Genomic DNA, 21570 nt, shown 5'->3' with positions numbered 1-21570 from the left:
CGGTGGACTCAGAAACAAATAGCCAACGGTGCCACAATGTTTTTTGCTGTAAATTGTTATGTGGAGCATCACTGTTAGTTTGGGAGGACTGCAGAGTATTTTGGACTTAGGTAAATTACAACTGTGAACTTTTTGTGTGCCAACTAAAACAGCACAAAAATATATTCCCTCCGCGCCTAGCAGTTGCAAGGCTTTCACAAGAGAAAACGCAGTGATCTAACTATAAATAGCAACTTCACTAAAATTAGATAGAACTGGCAGGCTCTCGTCTATGAATGGGAGCACTGTTAATATGCTCATCAGGTACTGGAAGGGCTCCAAATCTGACAAGGCATGCTACAGCGCAAACTTTCTGTGCCTGGAAAAATGAGCAGAAATGGCTGAATGAATAGGGCTGGGGATGTTTTCATAACTGGATAATAATGTCAGAGACTGCCTGACCATGCTGATTAAATTTAAAGGGAGTATTGCAAGTAAGGTTATTTCTCCATACTTCTTATTTCATTGCTTTGCTTATGCTAAAAGAAAATGCTGTTAAATCTAATGAATAAAGAAATGTGGGAAATGAGTTAGGGGAAATTAATACCGAGATATTCAGTAAAGTTAAACCAAGATGGGTAACAGTGTAAATTTAAAGTATGTAACTGCTTTTGGATGTTTTCATTCTGAAATAGTTAAAGCTTCTCTAGACTCCTACATGGTAAAGTTACTGAATAGTGAATAAAAATGTGAATTGATGGTACACCAGGTACTTGGTACTAATCTGCTGTCTGTTCCCCTGCTACGGAAACACCAAAAATGCTATTTGGCTTTCTCCAGTTCAAAATAGACCCTACAGCATAGAAAGTGCCATTATGGTCACAAAATGGTAAGGAAACCTCAACTGCACAGATGATATACACTGACCTTCTTTCTACACGTAGCACCATTGAAATACAATCACTTCTGCACCTGCTATCAATCAGCCTACACTTCCATATATAGCTTTTTTTTTTCCCCTAAAAAAATTAAGTTACCTCATAGAAAGGCACCTTGAGGGCATGCTGTATTTCCACAAGGGAAGTGAGAGCAAGGTAGCTGATGAGTTGTGAATTTACACAGAGCTTATTGTACAGTGTCTCTCCATGTTGATAAACCATTAGTTCACTTCAGTTTAATTCCCTTTGAGTGTGAATTAAGTTAAGGTAATTATGGCCATCTGACTCCTAAATGAGTCCCTAGAGAAATTATATATGCTTGAGTTACATTCACTTTAAATTCACATCTTTTTTTGTTAATTCACTTTGACATCTTGTGTAGCACAAGGCATTGGGTGTCCTGGGCTTGTGCCAAAGCACCTTGAAGTTAAGGAAGGAGATTTTGAACTAGTCTCAACAGACAGAAGAAAAATCTGATTCTCAGAGGCTTCTAGATGAAAAATATTACATACATTTTTCTGTTAAATAGAAAATATATAAATGGCTCAAATGTAAAAGGATATTTAAATGTATCTATGATAATTTAACAGTTTTTCATGAGAAACATTAAAAGTAAACAACATAGTACTTGATCTATGCCCTTCTCAAATCAGCACTTGTCAGCCTTAAGGAAAACACAGATTTACCCCTATTATGTCCCAATTAATCTGATCATTTTAATGGCCAAAAATATTTGATACCATGGATGTTTTTACAGAAATAGTATCTTCAAATAGCTGTATCAACTTGTTTTTAATGTACAATATTATTTGAGTTGTACATAATTTCATTTTCATTCTGGCTTCAGGAAATAAGCATCAGTTATTCTAACACCAACTCAAAAAATAATGACCCTTTGAAACTGATATTGCTTCAATCCTCCTGTAGATTTGCCACCAGCACACTAAAATGACAGTATCAGTGGTCTGAAGGCTTCACAAAGTCATAATGAAAAGTAGGCTTAACCTTAGATTGCAGATAATGTTTTTGGTTTAGGAGAAAGTCTGTGTAAACCAGTGCTTTGAAATTTAATCCTACAGGGGTTATAAACAAGACTCTTGCTTCTCATGGAGGGGATTTAATATTTAGATTCACCACTTGATTAGAAAGGTTATGACCTTTGTTTATGGAATAGCTTCTGTATTTTTAGCCCAATACGAATGAAAGCTGTGATGTACAGAGTGCTGATAGTGAAGTATGTATTTTCACCGGGGAAATGTTATGTGTCAGATGAGGAGAAGGAATGAAGTCTAATGAGGATCCAAACGTACTTGCTGAATAACTGTGTGCACATGGAGAGGAACAAATAAAACTTCCTCTATGGAGATATAAAACCTGTTAGAATCTTGCTGTATTTCTTTTGGAAAACCCCTTTTTGGAAGACCATCCACACACTTCTTAAACATAGTAATAAACTCTGAAGATTCAAGAATATCAGTTTCAGAAACAAAACTATCCTCGATTCTGAACTGGGATATCAGTAGAAAAGATAATTAAACAAAAACTAACAAAGCAACTAATGAAAGTTCAGGCTCCACTTGACAATTTCAGATTACTTTATAACCACGTTTATTTCCCCTTTCCAACTCTTCCACATAAAGTACGTTTCACAGTCATTTGTGAGATAGCTGCCACTAGAGGTCAGATGTTTATCACTCTGTTTAGTGTCATTAATAACCATTCATGCCGTACAGTTTGAAAATCACATCACTGCAAAATGCCTAAAATTATTCTCTTTCTTATTTATTTATATGTAGATATAAATACAAGCTAGAAATCAGAACAAAGATGAATTGTGAATTTACACCAAGCTTGTGCGTTCTGATTTTTAATCAGAACACTTAAATTTTAATTAGAATTTTTTGTAAGAAATGTGTGGGTTTTAGTGTGCTATGTACAAAGATGAAATTTCCCAGCATGCAAAGAAACATTAATTGATTTGGGTTATTGCTGTGCCAAAAATAACAGAGAAGATATGGTTTGCACATTAGTAATGGTGATAAAAATAATTGTTAGATGCAGTGCTTGCACTATTTGAATAGTATTCAGGAGTTTTTTACAGTAATTTGTATTAACCCAAAGTAGGTGAATATGCTTCTCATTTGATGATGGATACTCTTGACCCATGCCTTTAGACTGGGTTCTGGGAGGTGAACGCTAAAATGATGTAGACTTAGCAACATAGACCCCACACTCTGACTTAAACTAAAATTGCCAGAGGGCTGTTAGTTTCAAAGAAATCAAGTCCTCACAAATTACATAAAAACTGGCAACTGAATAGTCAAAATCAACACAGATAAGTGTTTGCCTGGTGATGTGATCTCTTACCATTGCAGAAGCAAGTAGCCAGCTGGGCAGGCAGCACAAGCATAGGAACAAACCAGCCACTTTGCCCCCAAATGAGGGATGCTGGAGAAGTACCATTCAGTATAGGGCTGAAAACAAAGGACACGAAGCTAAAGGAACTAGGGGAGAGGAGGTGACCAGCTGATGTTCCCACCACACAAAATGCTTGAGAAATCAGGCTTTGTTTATTTTCCAGCACACCTACAATGTTCATATGTATAGAAATAGTTCTACTAAAGTAAGTCGTTCATTTTTCCAGCTTGCTCCCAAGCACTTTATTAACTAAACAATCAGTAATGTTACCTTGTATAAGAATATGAAGAATTTTAAAAGTGTATTGGGTTTGGTCTTTCCCAATGAATGCAGCGAATATTCATACAGACTAACACGAATAGAACAATCAGTCCAGGTCTTAATATATAATTGTTTCACAGATCATGAATACTTATATTTTTATACATGATCATAACATAATGATTTGCTGAGCAAGGCTCAGAAGTGCCTAGGAAAAATCAAAAACTTAATTTGTTAAAATAAGATGTTATTTAGATCAATTAACCAAAACAGCACAAGGCGGTGGCATCACTACAATTGTATCTAGCTCTGCAGAACTCCACCTATGCTGTTGCACTCCCAACACCATGTCTCCATCGAATACTCATTAAATGGTTTAGTGGTTATGCCATCTATAGACCAGTGGCACGCGATAGCCTGTGCAACAGGTATTTAGTAAGCAGCCTTACAGTCACTTGAAAACACATGCAGACTACATCCAACTGATTAATGGTGTTTCTTAAAGGACCAAAACAGCTCAGCAGAAGGAAAGAAACTCCACACTTCGCCAACTCTTTCATGAAGCTATTCTCATGACACGCTCAGATCTAAACAAGAGCAGGTGGGTTTTTTTTTTTGCTTTTTATAGAAGAGATTCAAGAATCATCTTTGCTACCCTTCATTTTTTAAAAATAAAACAGTTGGATTCAATATTTTGTCAAAAAACATTCAATAGTTAAAAAAAAAAAAAAAAAAAAAAAGAACTCTAGGCTATCAGGATGCAGCCCTTTGGAAGTGTGCTAATCAGCCCCAAGCATCACTGCCATTTCAGCATTTTAAACTTCTGGTTTTGCTGCCTTTTCACTGGAGACACGCTTCCCCAGGAAAATCTGGAGAGAATCCAGCTTCTCTTTAAAAGATATTCCACCTGATATGCAGAATATCTTGTGTAAACTGCACGGAGATGATCTTCAAAGCTTACTCTTTCCTTCACTACCTCATTCAGAACACAATAAATTCTCTTACAAAGATTTCTGTGATGGGAACAGCAATCATGATATATGTTTCAAAGCATGGTCTTTTATTCAGTCATAACTATGTTTTAAAAATATTTTCCAGGTGTGTTTGAAATACATAATTTGAATTTATGATGCACTTTGTACTTCCAAACAAAATTGCATGGGATCTCTGATGTAATATTTTATAACTGTGACAGGTTGAGGGGTGGTATAAACTTCATCACCGAAAAACTCAAAGCGTGCCGATTCTAAATTTCAGAAAGATTCAACTTTATTATCAGTTAGATAAACACAATAATTGATTAAACAAGCAGCTTTTAAAGGGCCTTACTCTCTTCGCAAGGCAGTTACCTTCTTTTATTTCCTAGACTTTCTATTAATTCGTGTTCATTTTCATTAATAGAGAATCAAGCTCCAGAACAATGAAAGACATATTGAAATTACTGTGGAAAGCCGTAGACCAGAAATTAAAAAAAACTTTTATAATTTTCAAGACCATCATTCCAAAAATTGCACTTTTCTTCTCAGAAATGCAGACCACTTCAGAATCTATTTGTAAACCCATGATCTCCTTTTTTTTTTTAAAAAAAAAAAAAAAAAATCTTCATCAGAGCACCTGACTAACCTCAGGGCTGCTCTAGAGCTCAGGGGAGCTCAGTGATATATTGTTTAGGTTACCAGTTGTTAAAAGGTAAACCTGTAACTGTGCTGTTAGCCACCATGACACAAGGGAACATACAGAAGCAGAAGTCCATTTCTCTTGATGGCTCCAGTCTCTTCTAAGTTACCTGATTATATTTTAAAACTTGCTTTTCACTCGGTAAGTGGGTTCTTGTAACTTTACTAGTGTATTGCACTGAGGAAAAAAGCATTATAAAGCACGGCTCTACAAAAAGATAAGGTCCACTGTGCTTATTTGATTCAATGCTGCTTCTACAGGAAAGTCTGGCTTTTCTTTTTGAACTTTACATGGAACTGCACTCTTTAAGGAGACAACACAGTGAATGTTCAGAGAGACTTGATATTCACCAAATGTCTGCAATCAGTGAGCTTTAGACACAGCTGTAAAATCAACCATATTCACCAGTGAATTGTGATTTTTTTTTTGAGATTTTAAGCCTTTTTCATTTAAAACAAACAAAAAAGCCACCTGGACATGGTAATTTCCTGGAGTTACAGTCCCAGAATGGAATGTAAGACTGATTTTTAAATTGCAGAAACTGAATAAAGACATCAAATTCACATGGCTCCAACTTCAGGGTCTAAACATGGGGAGTCTGTATCCCAAATTTCTTTGTATTGGAGCATGTTAATCTCTCCTATCTTCAAGAGACAGATATGGTAAATTTTTCTTCTATGGGTTATGATTCAGGAAAGTGCACCATATGCTCAGAACATTTTTCAGGGTCTGGCCCAATACAAAAAACAGGAAACAATATCAGAGATGGATTGTTGCTTTTTCTGCTACAAAATTCTCTTTGACAATTTCAGAAGAAAGAATAAAAATCACAAAGCTTGGACTATCATTCAGATGGATTAGGAATAGGGAAGAACTGTGTTTATTTGGGTCTGAGGGGTTTAAGTTTTGTTTGGTGTGTTTGTTTGGGGGTTTTTTTTGGTAGGAGAAGCCTTTTCAGCCTTGTTCAAAGGACAGATGGCTATTCTTGTAAGCAGCAGAAGAGAAGGGTGCAAGTTGTTTTGTGTCCAGTTTTTTTCTAGTCTCTCCACCTTGTTTTTAACATGGCTTGATGCAACGTAATCACCAGTACAAAAGTCCACAGTTACTCAATGTCCGTTTACTTCATGCAAATATTTTTGTTATGATAGAATCATTATTTTAAAAGATGGCATAATTGTCCTGTTACTATTTTAAAACCAGATGCTGGTAATATGAAACTATTCACAGAGAACTGTAGGATACTACTTTATGGTTTGCTAAAACTGGATTTAACGTTTAATTTGGTGGTTATGATGGCTAAATTGTTCAGATTCTGCTGTCTGTGTCATAAAGCTTTGTCTGCTTCTGAGAACGTCCTCAGAAGAGGGACTACAAAGTTTTGATCATATTAGATAGTAATTGAAACAGAAAATATTTAATTTTTAGGTTTCAATAATTTCGGGGGGGGGGTATTCTTTCTTATTTGTGGAGACAACATTTTATTAGGAATAAAAAAAATATTAGTTTAAGGGAGTCACCTATTTGTGTTCTTGTAATGCTGTTAGACAAATGCAAGGAAAAATGTTTTTAAATGAAAGAAAACTGGTTCTATTAAACCTAAAAGTCATGGTGTGATTTCTAGCAAATCTGAATATAATTTCAGTAGGTAGGGACACATCTTCATTTCATGCAGGCAGTGCTTATGGAAAAGTCATGTAAACATGTTAAATGTTAAAAAGTCATTCTAAAATATCACCTGTTATATCAAACACCCACTAATTTGTTATCGGGCTTGACATCTCCACAATATATACTGTGCATAGACTTTACTGATTTTTTTCTAAATAATAAATCTTCCTAGTTCAGAAGCACCTTAGTATATTGAACTGTTATAGCAAGAAATGCTTATCCTCGAGTACAACTTTTCCATTTGTTTCTGTAACAGCACCAACATCTTGTCTGTATCTAAGCAGAAGAGCAGTAAGGAAATATAAAGTCCCTGTTAGTTAGTTAGTTAGTTAGTTAGTTAGTCAGTCCCTGTTAGTATAAAGTCACTGTTGTTTCTGTACGATTAACTTGGCAAAAAGCCACCTCATTCGTGGTGCCAGGACAAGGAAAATAGCAATAATATAGATGAGAATATGAAAGAACTGTAGTTGTTACACTGCAGTTAAACCCAGTCCATGCGACAGATAAGTGCAACAAATTCAACTGTAAAGAGGCAAAGTTGAGAGTTTCTGAAAAGCAGCAGAGGGTAAAGCTTAGTGAGTATCAGGTGAAGAGAAGCTAGATAGCCTAATTAATAGAGCATTCGTAGCTCCTGTTTTGTGCTACTGCCAGGTGCTGTGGAGAGTACAGCAACGTGCTTACAGCAGTAGGTTACAATACAGGGCTTTGGCGTGCTATGGATATAATTTCCATTCATGCTCTAGGGCCAAATGTGCTTATGGATCCACCCAGGCTTCAGTGTGCACCGTCTCATGTGGTGTCTGAGGATGTGTTTTGCCTGAGGCAAACACAGGAGGTGTTTCTGTTCCATACATACAGTCCTTGTAAACCCTGCAGTGGCTAAATTCACTTCGGCTAATATTTAGAGGAATGGCTTGAACAACTTGTGAGTACGACCTGTCAGTGTTCTCGGCGAGTTCTGCTGTTTTCTGCAGGGCTGAATTCTTAAAAACGATTTTATGATGATGACTACACACTGATGATACACCTCTGAGTGTGAGCAGTGCCAGGTTTGTGTGAGTAGTGCAAGGTTTCTGTGCCTGCTGGCAAATCAGAACAACAACTTTGTTAACGCTTTGTAAAGTTGAGCCATGCAGATAGTTTTTGGTTTGCTTTGTTTAGTTTTCTGAAAACCAATGCTTTTTTAATCCACTTAATGCTAGAAAGGTTAGTATGAAGCAATGTGTTTCCTGCTCCTGCTTTCATCTTTCTCTAGGTTCTGGCACAGTTTTTTGGAGATACGTTGATAAAAGCTGAATATATACAAGAAATGTGTGCATCCATATATGTGACCCCTGAGACAGGGATTATAACTTTGTCTTTATTATGGAGTCTGAATGAGAACTGATGTCCCATCAGCTGTTTTATAGGCTGTAGTTTTGCTGCACTGACCACTGACACTTTTTGGTAATGATATGGGAGGAAGACAAGAATGTAATTTTTCTGTTTGTTGGGGTTTTTTTTAAATATCTTTCTGGTTTTGTCTCTCTTCTACACTGGTGAATCTGGCAAGGCAAAAATAATCACAACGCTTTTATCTCACAGAAGCCCCAAAGAAAGAAAAAATACCTAGTCATTTCGCTCAAGTGCTCACAAGGTATAGGACAGACAGGTTGCAAGGTACTAATAGAGACTAAAGGCTGTAGGCTCCACTGAAAGTTCTTCACTGTCAATGAAATACAATTTGAAGGTCTCCATTTCTTTCCAGCATGACGTCTCTGCATCTGGTACATCTCAGTGGTATATTATTTTCCTTTTTCTTATACCAGCTTCCCACTACTGAGTCTCAATCTGAATACCACCCATAAAAATCAATCAAGCATGCCAAGTCCAAAGTGGCATTAACAAAACATACATGCCATGTCAAGCTTTAATCATGACCTTTATTGTGACCCCTGAGTTCCCCCACTCTTCCTGGGTGCTATCTCCTGCTGTAGCATAAGCTCCTCCAGGAGGAGCTATCCCTTTATTTGCCACAAAGCAGTCTGCTCTCCTGTGATGAATAAAAAATAACAACGGTGGGTTACAGTATGCATGGCATGAAGGATGTGGCTGCCAAGAGCGAAGGCTTGATCCACAAAAAGAATGGCTCAGTGTATTTAGCACATTGCTCCAAGTGATTAATCCAGCTAATAAAGATGGTGTTTTTTTCCTAAGGCACATTAATATTTTTTAAAAGTAAGTTTTAATTTTGTGGGGGCAACAAAGACTTAGAATTGAATCACATAAATTTTATGAGCCCTGTGATGACTGGTGATCAGGAATGGAAAAACAATGTAAAATAGTAGACAACTGTATCAAACTTATTTGCTCAATAATCTTTTCGGTATCCAGGAGCTTATCAGAAACCTCGTCTCAGGTACAGGCTGCTCTGGGTACAGCCTGTTGTTTCTGACTGGATCAGTATCCAGTTCAGCAATCCCAATTCAGAAAGCTGCAAAGAGATGTATATTGCAAGAAGGATTCAGTATAGATTTTCATATGTTTGTATTATCAAACTTATTTTTTATTGTAGGGTTTGTCCCTTCACTACAGAGTAACTCTACCTGGAGGCTACTTAGTGAACAGCCTTGATGGACTCAGGCCCATTGGACACTATTTAACATTGCTTACAGAAGAGAAAAGCAGGGCTACCAGATTAGCAACCAAATCTAAAACTGCTTTCAAAGTACATTCTCCGGTAGTACAATACACACCTTTCAAATTTATGGACATGAGTGCATATCTGAGAAAAAACACGAAATCAACCATAATTTATCCAAAGACAGCTTGACTTTCAAAAACCACAGGGACAAATAAAATGTGAATACCTTCCAGAAGAAAACACTGTAGCTAGGTCTCAAAGGTAACTAAAATCTGAATAGATTAATTTAACATCTGTAGGTATATTTCTAAAGCAAAGCATCATTAGCGTAATATATACACCAGCTGTAAAGTTTCTGTTTCTGGAATGAAAAATCAATGTAAGAGCTATGAACAGAAAAAATACTGAAAAAGGATTAGTGTTCCAACTGGGCTCTTCTAGGAATTACAGAGGGTTTTTTTTTTTTTTAAAAAAATACAAACAGCATTGTATTAGATTTTTATTTATAATCACAGATTAATTGGGTTCAAATTAAGTACATTTTGATTCCAGTATTCCACTCTGATTTTTCAAATGTATAGTTCACCTTTATTTACTTAATAATACATATTTTCCTGTAAATATAGTTCATGGGATTGATAGTGGGATAACGACTGATTCAAGTTTTGCCTTTTCTCTAAGAGCAAATGAAAGGCGTTAAACTCTCAAGATCTTTAGCTACATATAGGCAAAGAGCACTCTACAAATTTAAGTGAAATGATAAGATTTTGCCCCAAAGAACTGAATATTCAGGTAAACAGAAGCAAGAATTCTAGTATAATTATTTGATAGAGGTCAGTGAAAAGTTGACTAATTAAAAAGAAATTTTAGAAGTTTGCAAAAGAAATAAGGATTTAAGGACTGATATAAAAATGACATGAAAGGACAGTGGGTTCTTGTTAAGAGGATCATTGCCCCAGTCAAGGGATTTGAAGATTGGGCGGGGGGAAAAAGAGAGGAATAAAACTAATATTGGCGCTCAGGGAAACCAAATGACTCAGTAGTGATTTCAACCACTCCTTGATATACCTTTAAATATCCTGAGTGGCCTTTACCACCTTCTTCCAAGGTGTGGTTTAACAACCAGCTGAACTGATGTAATACCTTACAGCTGCAAGGGGGAAGATCTCGGTTCCTCCTTGCCCTCTTCTGAGGTTGTCTCCTCACCCTTGTGCCTGCTCTGCTGTTCGGTGGCTCCCAGCTGAGTCCGCTCATCTCAACTCACTAACCTGCAGAAAACTACCCAGGCTTTTTGGCAGGTTAGCATGTCAAATTTTGACTTACTAAGGGTTTTGAAAAAATTCCAAAGACCAGAGAAGGTAAATGGTGGAGCCCGTGCCTGAAGGAAGGGGTAGGAGGAGGGAATGGGATTTTCTGTTTTCAGCAATGCTAAGCAGCTACATTGACATTATCCCAAAAGACCACTCTGCTGCCAGAGCACCATAAAATACAGTTCTGTAGACTGCAACATCTTGGCTTGAGGATTTCTTCCTGGCTGAGTTTCCAGTCTTAAAATTAGCCTCTGGCATTACCCTTAATAAGAAAAAAGTAGCGTTTTCACTTTTTGTTGTAATTAGTGCTTTACTGGGTTGAAGAAAAAGGCTTGGGTTTGTTTTTATTTACACCAAAGCACTTGTCTTCGAGCACGGTAATATGTCATAGTTAATCTAACTGTAAAATCTGAAGTGGAGAGACAGCACTTGTAATTCTACCACCAGGTAATTAGGTGATGTCAGCACACTCACACCCTTGGTTAATCTAGCCTCATTTACCCTATAATAACATAACAGTGCCTTGCCTTCACCCCATTTTTAAAGTGGCACAGGTAGCTTGCTCTATGCACGTTGCATTAAAGGCTTTGTGTGTGTGTGTGTGTGATGACAAACCTGCTGACACATGGGAGAGTGACAGGGCACTTTTCTTTTACATAGCTGTGACTGGTAAACTCACAGAATGTAAACATTTCAAGATGAGACATACAGGGTAGGTATACAGACAAGGTTTTTTGTCTTTCCAGATTAAATAGAAATAAATTGGAGGTACACTGAGCTATCAGATACGTTTGAAAATCCCAGTCTGGACATTAAACAACCACTTGTAATGCTGACCCCGGGATAAGCAGCAAATATTTTGTGTTCTCTGACAAATATTTGCAGAGTTACACAGAGATGAATTAGGTAATCAAAGCAACTGGAATTGGGTAGCATAACTCAAAATGGATGCAAATCTCTATGGTATAACTCCAACTAAACACTCTTGTACGATTCTTCTTGTAGTTCAATTCTTCTGGAATGGCATCAGTGATGACCTGGTGTGTTTGCCTGTCCTGTTGCCAGTGTTTCCCAGTGGCTTGGGAACCTTTGGAGTCCCCAGCTATGGCTGTTGAAACAGCAAACCCAGAGAACAAGTGCCTGCGAACCCTGAGGGGTAGGCAGCTGGCAGGGGACCGGCTTCTGAGTATTTGCTGTTTTATGTTCAAACATTGTGAATTTTGTCTGCCGGTTTTTAGAGCCAAATGTACCTCAAATCATAAACAGAAGGTAGAAAGAGAGAAAGGAAGATAATTGTATTAATATATGTAAAAATTAATACCAGGGTTTTTTTTTTAAAAATGGGGGAAGCCCTTTAAAATAACTCAGTTCAAAACTAAATATCTGGTGACACTAGTATGCAGAAAAGCAGACTTCAAAGGCCTGCTGCTGATAGAAGTCCTGGCTGTTGCCTTTTTTAAACCATATATCCAGATTTTTATTCTGGCTCTTGCTGCATTTGGAGTGAGTGAAATGATCTGAGAAAAGAAGGTTTCTTTGTGTGTTTGTTTTTTTTTTTTTTTAACTAGCAAGACATTAGCTCAGGGATTGTTATGAGAAAAAAACTGTTTGGAAAATATGCTGAATATTGCAAATATTATAAGCAAGCTTTGGAAAACATACTGGATTTGCATCCAGCTCTGGACACAACAATTTTTATTTCTTGCAGGTTCAGTATCAAATTATTTCCATGAGGTTTCCAGAAGTGAATGGAGCACTTCAGGCACAGTTTCACTAAAGACAGGCAGGTCTAACTGCACAAGGATGGGTCATGTGCGATTTTGTTTACTTCTGCCTGTTTGCTAACCTCCAACTTCAGTGAGTCATGGTATTTTTACTACCGTGCTACCCATTCCCATTCCACAGGCTTTAACATACTCCTCCACTTAATTATTAACAAAGTCCAAAGGTATCCACCCCTCTCCCACACAGATCCTCCAGGTAAACACAGCTCAGAAACCTCTTCTTATTTAAAATTATTCTTTACGGTTTGGATAAATACAGTGTTAGTAGTTGATGCTTTTGTGTTGCTGAAATGACGTCCTTCCTCAGTTCTCCAAGCTCAGAAGACTGTCAGTGTTACAGCTCCTGCCTCTGCTTACATTCCTCATGTCCAAACAACCGGGACTTGCCCACACTCCAGTCCTCCAGACATCTTCTGGCTTTGCTCCTTGTGATCCAGTTGAAAATCACCTCCTTTTCCAGGATTCCCTAGAGCCACCTTCTAACTAAAATAAGCCCTTTCTTTACTCCCTTTCCTTATCCCTCAGATCACCCGCTACTGCCATCTTCTCTGTTTCTTTGGTCAGGCTTGACTGCGGTTTGATGCCAGTCTGATTTCAGAGGTAATGCAGACGGAAGGAATTCAGCCAGCGCTCCTTCATCACAACACGCCACCTCTCTAGGACATGGGGAGTGTGCCGTGAATTAGATCAGGAAATCATTTTTATTTCCTGCTGTTCTTTTTTATTATCTTTTAGTGGAACAGGTCCCCTGATCTGGTTCACAGCACGGCCCGGCAAAGAGGTGGAGTTGGGAAAATTGAGGAGTGGTGCAGTATTACACGGGAACAAAAAAGGTGGAACTGGGTATTGGAACGTTTCTGAGGCCACAGGATCAGGAAACTGTGGCTTTTCTGCTACCGGCCTGAGCTGAGCCTTCCCTCAATTTCTAGCAAGTAACAAGCTTGTTAATGTGTCTTATAGCACAGTAAATCTGCATGTGTGTTCAAATCTCATCTGACCTTTCTCTTTTGTTTACTTTCCATGTTATTTGAAAATTATTTTATCAAATAATGTAAACAATTTTAGAAGTACAGTCTTTCTTCAAAAAAATCTATGTAGGACTTAGTTATGAGCAGTTTCTATTCACACAGTAAAGCTGACCAGTGTAAAGAATACTGAGAAATACTTGAACGAGAACATGGACAGTCAAAGTGTGAAGGAAAAACTGGTACCTGCAAAACATCAGCCCAACTATACACGTGCTGCTTTTGTTTAAAAATCTGACTTGTAGATATGCAATGATTAAGCAAAGAGCCCATAAATTAAATATATAATTGTTCTTCATACAAGGCAGTCCTAGCATATGCTCAGTGTATCAGTTGTGAATGCTGGAAAAGACTGGGTGTAGCACAGTGAGTGTTAGTCACTGCCTGGAAACTGAGAAGGAAAACAATTTAAACTGCCTAGTGACTCAGCTAATTGCTTTGACTAAATCTCAGATTTACACACCCTAGAACCCAAACTCAAAATTTTTACTTGACAGTATGAGATAAATACTTGCCCTTTCTCCAGGGGGGGCAGAAATCTTAGAGGCTTTTGAAAAGTGCACTTGCAGCAGTACAAGCCAACAGGAAAAGAAACTGCTTGCATCAAGGATCTTGGAGGACTGCAAAGCTGGGACTAGATGAGCTGTGGTAGATGCACTGGAGCGGACACAGAGTACCAGTGCCACTCAGTGCGCATCCTTCCTGCTTGCCATGTGCTACCACTCTGAAAGCAGCATGCAACCTGGACTTTCCCTTTAATTGCCTCAGTATGAAAAAATAAAAAAAAAAAAACAAAAACAAAACCAAACAAACAAAACCAAACCCAACAAAACAGCTTAGCTTTACACTCACCTTCAAAAGGCAATGGACTTTGCACCAAAACAAAGACACATGCACATGATTCACACTGACTCTCCTTGGGTGCTCTGGCAATAACACAACTTTTAAAATCACTGCACCTGCACTCTAAATAAATGTGTTTGCACCTTTGGTGCATGAAGAATTTGGTCTGAAGTGTACGTATTTAGAATGGAGGCAAACATAATTTCCAACTTCAGTTTTACTTTCTGCACTTGAACTGAAATATTTACAACGAGATGAGATCACAGCAAGCTGACATTTACATGCTAATTCCTTCTTCAAATCCGCATAAAACATGAGCAAAGGCACAGAAACTACTGAAGCTTAGATTAAGGCTTCAACTAAAACCAGACAAAAATAAATAAGTATTGATGGAAGTACACTGACAGAATTTGCCAGTTACAGCATAAGCTAATCTAGGCATGCAAAGGAATATATACATGCTGCAGAGGTATATAGGAGGACACATTTAAAAGAAAACCAAGCGGAAGTTGCTAATAATTGTATTAAGAAACACAATCCACCATATATTCTTTCTTCTTTCTGTGCGTCAGAGTGTGGTACAGAGTTGACGTAAATAGTAAAGAGATTTGAGAGGGGCAGTAAAAGATAGCTTTAGTTAGAGAGAGGGAAGAATGAAGGCCCAAAGAGATGTTGCAATAGTCAGCTAATGAGTAAGATATGAGTCACAGTTACAGTGGTGATGAGGGGGAGAGATTTTAAAGATGTCGTCCAAGAAGAGAATCTCAGTGAGACAGAAAAAACACCAAATGTGAAACTGAGATTAGGCAAAAAGGGGCCACAAAGACTTCATTGAGCCAACAGAGCAATGGTAGGAAGAAGTGAGAAGCCTGGATAAGAAAAGAAACTCTTTCTTTGAAATAGGAAACATTCAAGTATAGTATTCAGTTCAAAGGACTGGAAATACAGGGATCAGTAAGTTAAAAATGCATTAAGCAATTAAATTAAGAATTAGTTAAATTACGACTACCTCTGTTTTCAAGGATAATAGGCAAAAGATTCCATATAGGAGGAAACTGTTATCCCTTCCGTCATACATCATGGCAAGTACCATGTGCATTAAAAGAAGGAAGGAGCAAAAATCCCCAGTAACAGAATAACAAAACTCCTCCCTAGTTCAAGATACCAAGCAGTGATTTATTTTCTAAAATTGTGTAATTTTATTATACAAAGTCTAACAGATTTTTTTATCAGTTCCCAGAGAAAACGAAACAAAACAAAACACCATAAATAAATCTGCTAAATCCTGCTGAATCTGGTAATACACTGTCCTGTACAAAACTAAATGTATAGAAAAGGAATCTTACACTGGAGGAAGAAACAATTCAGGTAAGAAGGGGATTTGGGAAAGAAAAGCACAGTTGAGTTTTAAGAGTAATGGCTTATTCCCATAAACTGTTTTCAGGTTGGGTTTCACCTATGGTTCCTCCACATCCTGCAGAAGGCCCAACTGTGGGCGCCCCCTCAGAAAAAATGCTTTGGGGAGTACTGTTTTCCCCCTCTCTTTCAGTTCACCCTTAATGTGTGCATCCTGCATTACTATAAGAACGGTGCTTGCTCACTGCTAATAGTCTTTCCTTGAAGAAATTTTTTATTAAAATGGAGAAATGAAACAGGCTGACAGTAATAATGATGGGGTGAAGAGAGAGAACTGTCACATTAAAAAAATGTTACTTCAACAGTTCTCAGGATTGCTTCCAATCATATAGCTACCCATAGCAATGATGACAGCGCCAGCATAAAATGAGTATCAGTTATTGGAGAAATTCTAAACATACTGGATTAAGAAGGGTTAACTGATAAGTTTAAAGCACCATCACCTTACATGCAAGTGTTCTTAGCCTTTTTGACACAGGAAGAGACATCTGGAATGTTTGATCTTGACACTCTAACAAATAATGAATTATTTCTCTAGTAAGTGAAGAGCAGTGAGCAAATTAACTTTCAAATATGGATAGAAATTATCTGAATGACTGAGTCTACACCTTATGACGGGATGGCATGCTAAACATCTCTAACAAAAATTAAATATAAGTAACAACTTTAATTGCATGTTTTGTTGGGAAATATAATCTCAGTTTAGATTAAAAAAAAAAAAAATACCCAATCACTAAATAGTTTTGTGGAACGTTAGACTTGTGTCAACCTGTAACTTGCATCCTGGTTCCATCCAAAACCTGTCATATTAAAATGAGGCAGGTGAGACTCATATGATTTATCTTAAAATGTTTTCATTTATCGTCTTTAGTCTTAGAGCTTTGTTCTAATCCATGAGAGAGACGTGCATCTAAAAACAACTAACCCTCAAAACCAACCTGCCCTAAAACCAACAACAAAGCAGCACAGACGTTTCCATAACACGACTGCTGTACTGGGACAGAGCTTCATAATGAAGGGTCAGGACAGATAAACCTCACAGGTCTCCTCTGACTTACCAGTCTGCTTGGTTGTTGTTTTTTTTTTAAGGGGGTTGATTTGGTGAGATAGAACTGCTCTTTTAACAATAATTTGCATACTGTGTATGCACATACCCACGTATTAACTGAAATAAACCAGATGTAATCATCTCCTGTTCATTATCACAGGGGACTTTTGGCTTCGACTTATTTTGACCAGACACAAATGGGCAGGATTCAGCATGCACAAAATTATACACAAAAAGTCTTAAACTACACTTGAATAGTTTTCTGTACTTCTGTTAGTGACCTCTGTTCATAAAACTTACTGTCTTGTGACGGTCCAGCCACCTCTATTCTTTTAAGAAGAGTAACTCAATAATATTAAAATAATTTTCATTTAGCACATGTTAGTTCAGTAAAACTTCAATAGTCACACAAAGATAAACAGAACCATATATATGCCATCTCAGTTTATAAAATGCTGGCTATGAAGCTTGGTCTCTGCAGGTCCTGTTCAGGTAAATACCTAAATAGAAAGGCTCTATTTTACTTATATCAACTTTGTCAGGGAAGTCTTTCATGATGACCCAGCAAAACCCAGGCACATTGTCTGTTAAAATCTCTATCATCAGATCAGCAGGAGAAACCACAGCAAATATTTGAGCACGGGGTCAGCCCACTTCCTGTGTTTCACCCGTAGTTGGAGGAGGTGGCAAAGGCGCTGCCAAATTTTGCTGGTGTAGTCCATTTCCCAAACTTCTGAATCAGTCTGTAATGACTTGGATCTGGTCATCTGCTTCCATAGAACTGTTATAAGAGACGCTGTATCTGGCCTTTAAATAAACGGGAAGGCGTTTTTGTTTTGCAAATGAAAACATTTTGTGACCAAAATGCTGCATGTGGCTGTGGAGACCTCTAACAAAGCCAGCTGGCTACTGGAAAGATGGAAAATCAACAACTGCACTAGTCTGGCTGCCTGTTTCACAACTGTCAAGCTGTTAGGCAATAGTAATATGGTTATTGCATATTAATAGAATATAACATTAATTAAAGCCTATTCCAGCTAAAAGCCTAGTAAAGAATCTAATTTCTGATTTCTAAAAGCTTGCACATTTAAATAGCTAATGGCTGTTTATGGTTTTTACTGTGTTATTAAGATTTGAACTGCGATACAAATTTACGCAATCCAGTCAGTAATCTACACCTAAAAAGTGCTTTCGGTACAAAAGGAATTAGTATGGCTTCTTGGGTAAATATTTTAAATGCAGGATACATTCTCTTCCTTCGCTACAGATGCCTTTTGCAACACCAGCCATTTTTATGGACAAAATGTATGCAACCTTAGGAGAAAATACTTCCAATATTTTCAAATCCCAGTAGGGATTAAGAGAACTCTTCTCTATGTCTGGGATAACACACTCCACTGACAATGATGTAGACAGAGGTTGCTACAAGTTTGGTTATCAGCAAGTGTGGGATGGGGAGCCCACCGTTCATAAATAGGAAAGAGCCCACAACTCATTTTAAATTCCAACAAATATTTTGCATTTTTACTGACTTTGTGACAGTGTTAGTGTGTGACCCAGGACAAGTTGTATGAAACATCTATCTGCCCTTCAGAAAAGCTAGCCGAGCTCAACAGCTAGGAGAAAGCCTAGGCAGCCTGGCATGCCTCTCACTGGCGACAGCAAAGCCCTGATGTGGTGAATCCCTCAAAATGTGTGAATTCCCAAGGCAAAAGCCTACAACCATAACAAGATCTTACTTTTCAGAATTGCCCTGCCGTACTTTACAGTGTCACCTCAGGGACCAGTGATACAAGTACGCATGCAAACAGACTTCTTAAATCCAGTCTGAAGGTTCAGTATGGAAGCTCAAACACAAGTGTCCTCACTCCCCACAGCTTCCTTGACAAGCAAGAAGGGAAACAGTTTTAAGAGCTGATCACATACCCAAATAAAACCAATATATATTTGTAACAGCACAGAAGCTTATTCTCTTTGGGAATATTTTAGGGGGGAGGGAAAAAAAAAAAAAAAAAAAGAAAAAAAGAAAGAAAACCAAACAGTGAAAAACTCATCTGCTCAGATAACATCTTTTATGGAAATAATCCTTGATCCTTGTTATCAGCTGAGCTCTATTACACACAGGCTGTGGGGAAATATGTAGGTGTTAATATTGGGAATTAACTTTCTAAATCAGCTGATTCTTGCAGCATTGGGTGTTGGCGTTGCTTGGGACAGACTTTGAGCAGCACTATCGATTGAAAAGTCTGGCTGTGACTGAAACTTCAGGCTTCAATTAGTTTCAAAAAGCCTTAGATTACTGTAAATGACTGTAGCTTTCGCTAGCTTCTGTTTTCTGCTGTTAATACTGCCTTTTATTGGTTTGCCTTCTGGTGGTTTTTCAGCCTCTACTGTTACTGTTGTTCCTGTGTGGAGTGCTTGGGTACCCAGGTCCACGCGCTTAACCCAAAGGTTGAGAAATGTATGGAGTTAAATACAGTGCTCACTGTACTAGGGCCTGAGGTTCCAGGGCAGCGCTCTCCTTCCTTCCCTTCTGGGCCTGCGTTTCTATTTTCTGAACTGCCACAAACTATGTTTCCATTGAGTAAAAATAAGCAGAAGCTGCACATGTGTCTCTGCTTGGTACATGTAAAATAACATCTGAAATAGGTCATGGTGGTTTCTCTTCCTGACACCCGTGTTATTGACTAGTCAGGTCAGTAATAAAGGGCTATATTTTTTTTTTTCCCCTCAGAAGGAGTGAGGACATGAAAGTGAAAATGCAATTGTATGATTAAAGAACACTAGTGACATTTTTTGTACAGTGATGACTACAATCATGAGGATCATCAAGAAATATGTACATGGAACGACCAAAGAGCAGAAATCCAGGCAGATGGGGAAGCTGACCCCCTTTTAAAACCAGTGTATTTACGCTTCAGGTTACTTTTTCAAGACTTAAGAGCCTCAAGAAGCCAAAGTCCGTTACAAATCTTCGTTCAGCGGTTCGCTGGCTTTTATTCAGGATTCCGGGCTTTGCTTTGGAGACGTGACCCGCAGTAGCTTTACCGAACGGGAGGCGGCCTTTCCCCGCCGGCCACACGCTCCGCGCGGCTCCTCCGCTCCGCACCTCCCCTCAGGGCCAGGGCACGGCCGCCCCCGGCCCCCGCAGCCCCGTCCCGGGCGGGAAGGGAGAGGCGACCGAGCGCAGACTTTGCCCGCCCCTCCTCCCGGCGGAGCTTTATCCGCCCTTGAGGGAAAGACCCAGCGCCTCAGTCTCTCCCCCCCGCCGGCCCCAGCGCTCCCCCCGCGCGCGCCGCCGGTAAACCGTCAGGGCCCGCGGGGGCACCGGGGGTGGGGGGGGAGGAGCTGAGAGGGAGGGAGCGCACGCGCGCGCGCGCCCCCGCGCTGCGCCCGGCCCCCGCAGGTCCCTTCCCGCCCAGCCAATGGCGCGCGGCCGTTGCGGGAGGTGTGTGCCACGACCTCACTTCCGGTACCTGTCACCCGGCCGCCCAGCGTCAGTCAGGCGCAGGACCGGGGTACTGCTGCCCTACCACCACCCCCCCCCCACACTCCCCCCGGTAATCCACCCCCCCCACCTCCGCCTCCCTCCGGTCCCGGCCCCCGCCCCGCCCCGCCGGGCTGACAGCGCCGGGCGGCTGCTGCTTGTGCCCGAGGCTGGCGGCGAGAGGGTGCTCGCGCGCCGGTCGGCGGCGGTTGTTGTTGTTGGGGGGGGGGGGGGGGGGGGGGGCGACGGGTGCGCGTGTGCCGGGAGCCCCGCGGATCGCCGCCCGCCCGGGAGCCTGCCCAGCCCGCTGCGCCCGTGGGCGCCGAGCGGCGGCGGGCGGCCGCGCCTCTCCGCCTGTCTGCGGGCCGGCAGTAATGCACGGTATTGCCTGAGGGGCGCCCCCCCCCCCCCCCCCGCTTTCCGCTCCCCGCCCCCTGCGGCGCGGAGGCTGCCCCGTATCCCGGCTGAGGGGGGCACGGGAGGGGGGCGGGAGCGCGAGCGCGGCTGGGTGACGCCCCCGCCTCGCCAGCACGGTGGCGGTTTTGCTAATGACCTGTCCTTTTTGTTTGTTGTTTGGTTTTTTTTTGTTTGTTTGCTTCTTTTTTTTTTTTTTTTTTTTTTTTTTTTTTTGTCTCCTCCCCCTCTCTTTCTGGTTCTTCACTTAATTATTTGTCTACCTCGTCGCCGCGTTTTGAAGCCCTCTGCGAAACTCCGGCGGTGGCAAAGGCGAGGAGGAGTTAGCTGGCCCGCGGAGATGCTTTAGCTGCTCCTGCTGCGGCGCTGGGGCTGCGCGCCAGCTGCCCGCCGGGCGGGGACCGCGGGGGGCGGCAGCCCGGGGTCGGAGGGGCTAAAGGACGAGCAAGAGCCGGCCCTGGCGGAGGCTGGCGTTTCTAGGTAAAGAACGGTCTTGGAAACTTTGTGGGGAGTCTTCAGGGGGTTGGGGGGTGAGGAACAGAGGAAGAGACGATGTCCTGTCATATAAGGTGCTGTTTTGCAGCTCTGATGCCTCTTAAATACAGCACATTTGAATTGTCTTTAACCGGGTTTGAGAAACGAGCATGGGCGCTAGGCAGAAAATGCGTGCTTGGAGGTT

The 21570-nt window shown here is 40.2% G+C and overlaps 1 protein-coding gene across 5 annotated transcripts in view; it reads left to right on the top strand.

Annotated features, from left to right (window-relative positions):
• The first annotated feature begins 20467 nt into the window (after positions 1-20467).
• Positions 20468-21570, top strand: part of PPARA (peroxisome proliferator activated receptor alpha) — a 36605-nt gene continuing 35502 nt past the window's right edge. For 2 of the 5 annotated variants that reach the window (XM_042795480.1, XM_032986395.2), the window contains exon 1: positions 21062-21371. The gene's annotated coding sequence lies outside the window, so the exon portion shown is untranslated. Of the gene's footprint in view, positions 20551-20746; positions 20859-21061; positions 21372-21570 lie in introns of those variants that run through there. The other 3 variants (XM_032986396.2, XM_042795479.1, XM_032986394.2) reach the window with 3 other exon arrangements.

Source organism: Tyto alba, unplaced genomic scaffold (genome assembly GCF_018691265.1).
Source record: "Tyto alba isolate M040663 unplaced genomic scaffold, T.alba_DEE_v4.0 Super-Scaffold_21, whole genome shotgun sequence".
NCBI lineage: Eukaryota > Metazoa > Chordata > Aves > Strigiformes > Tytonidae > Tyto > Tyto alba.
Note: the sequence above shows the minus strand (reverse complement) of the source record. Positions and strands in the feature narration are given on the sequence as shown.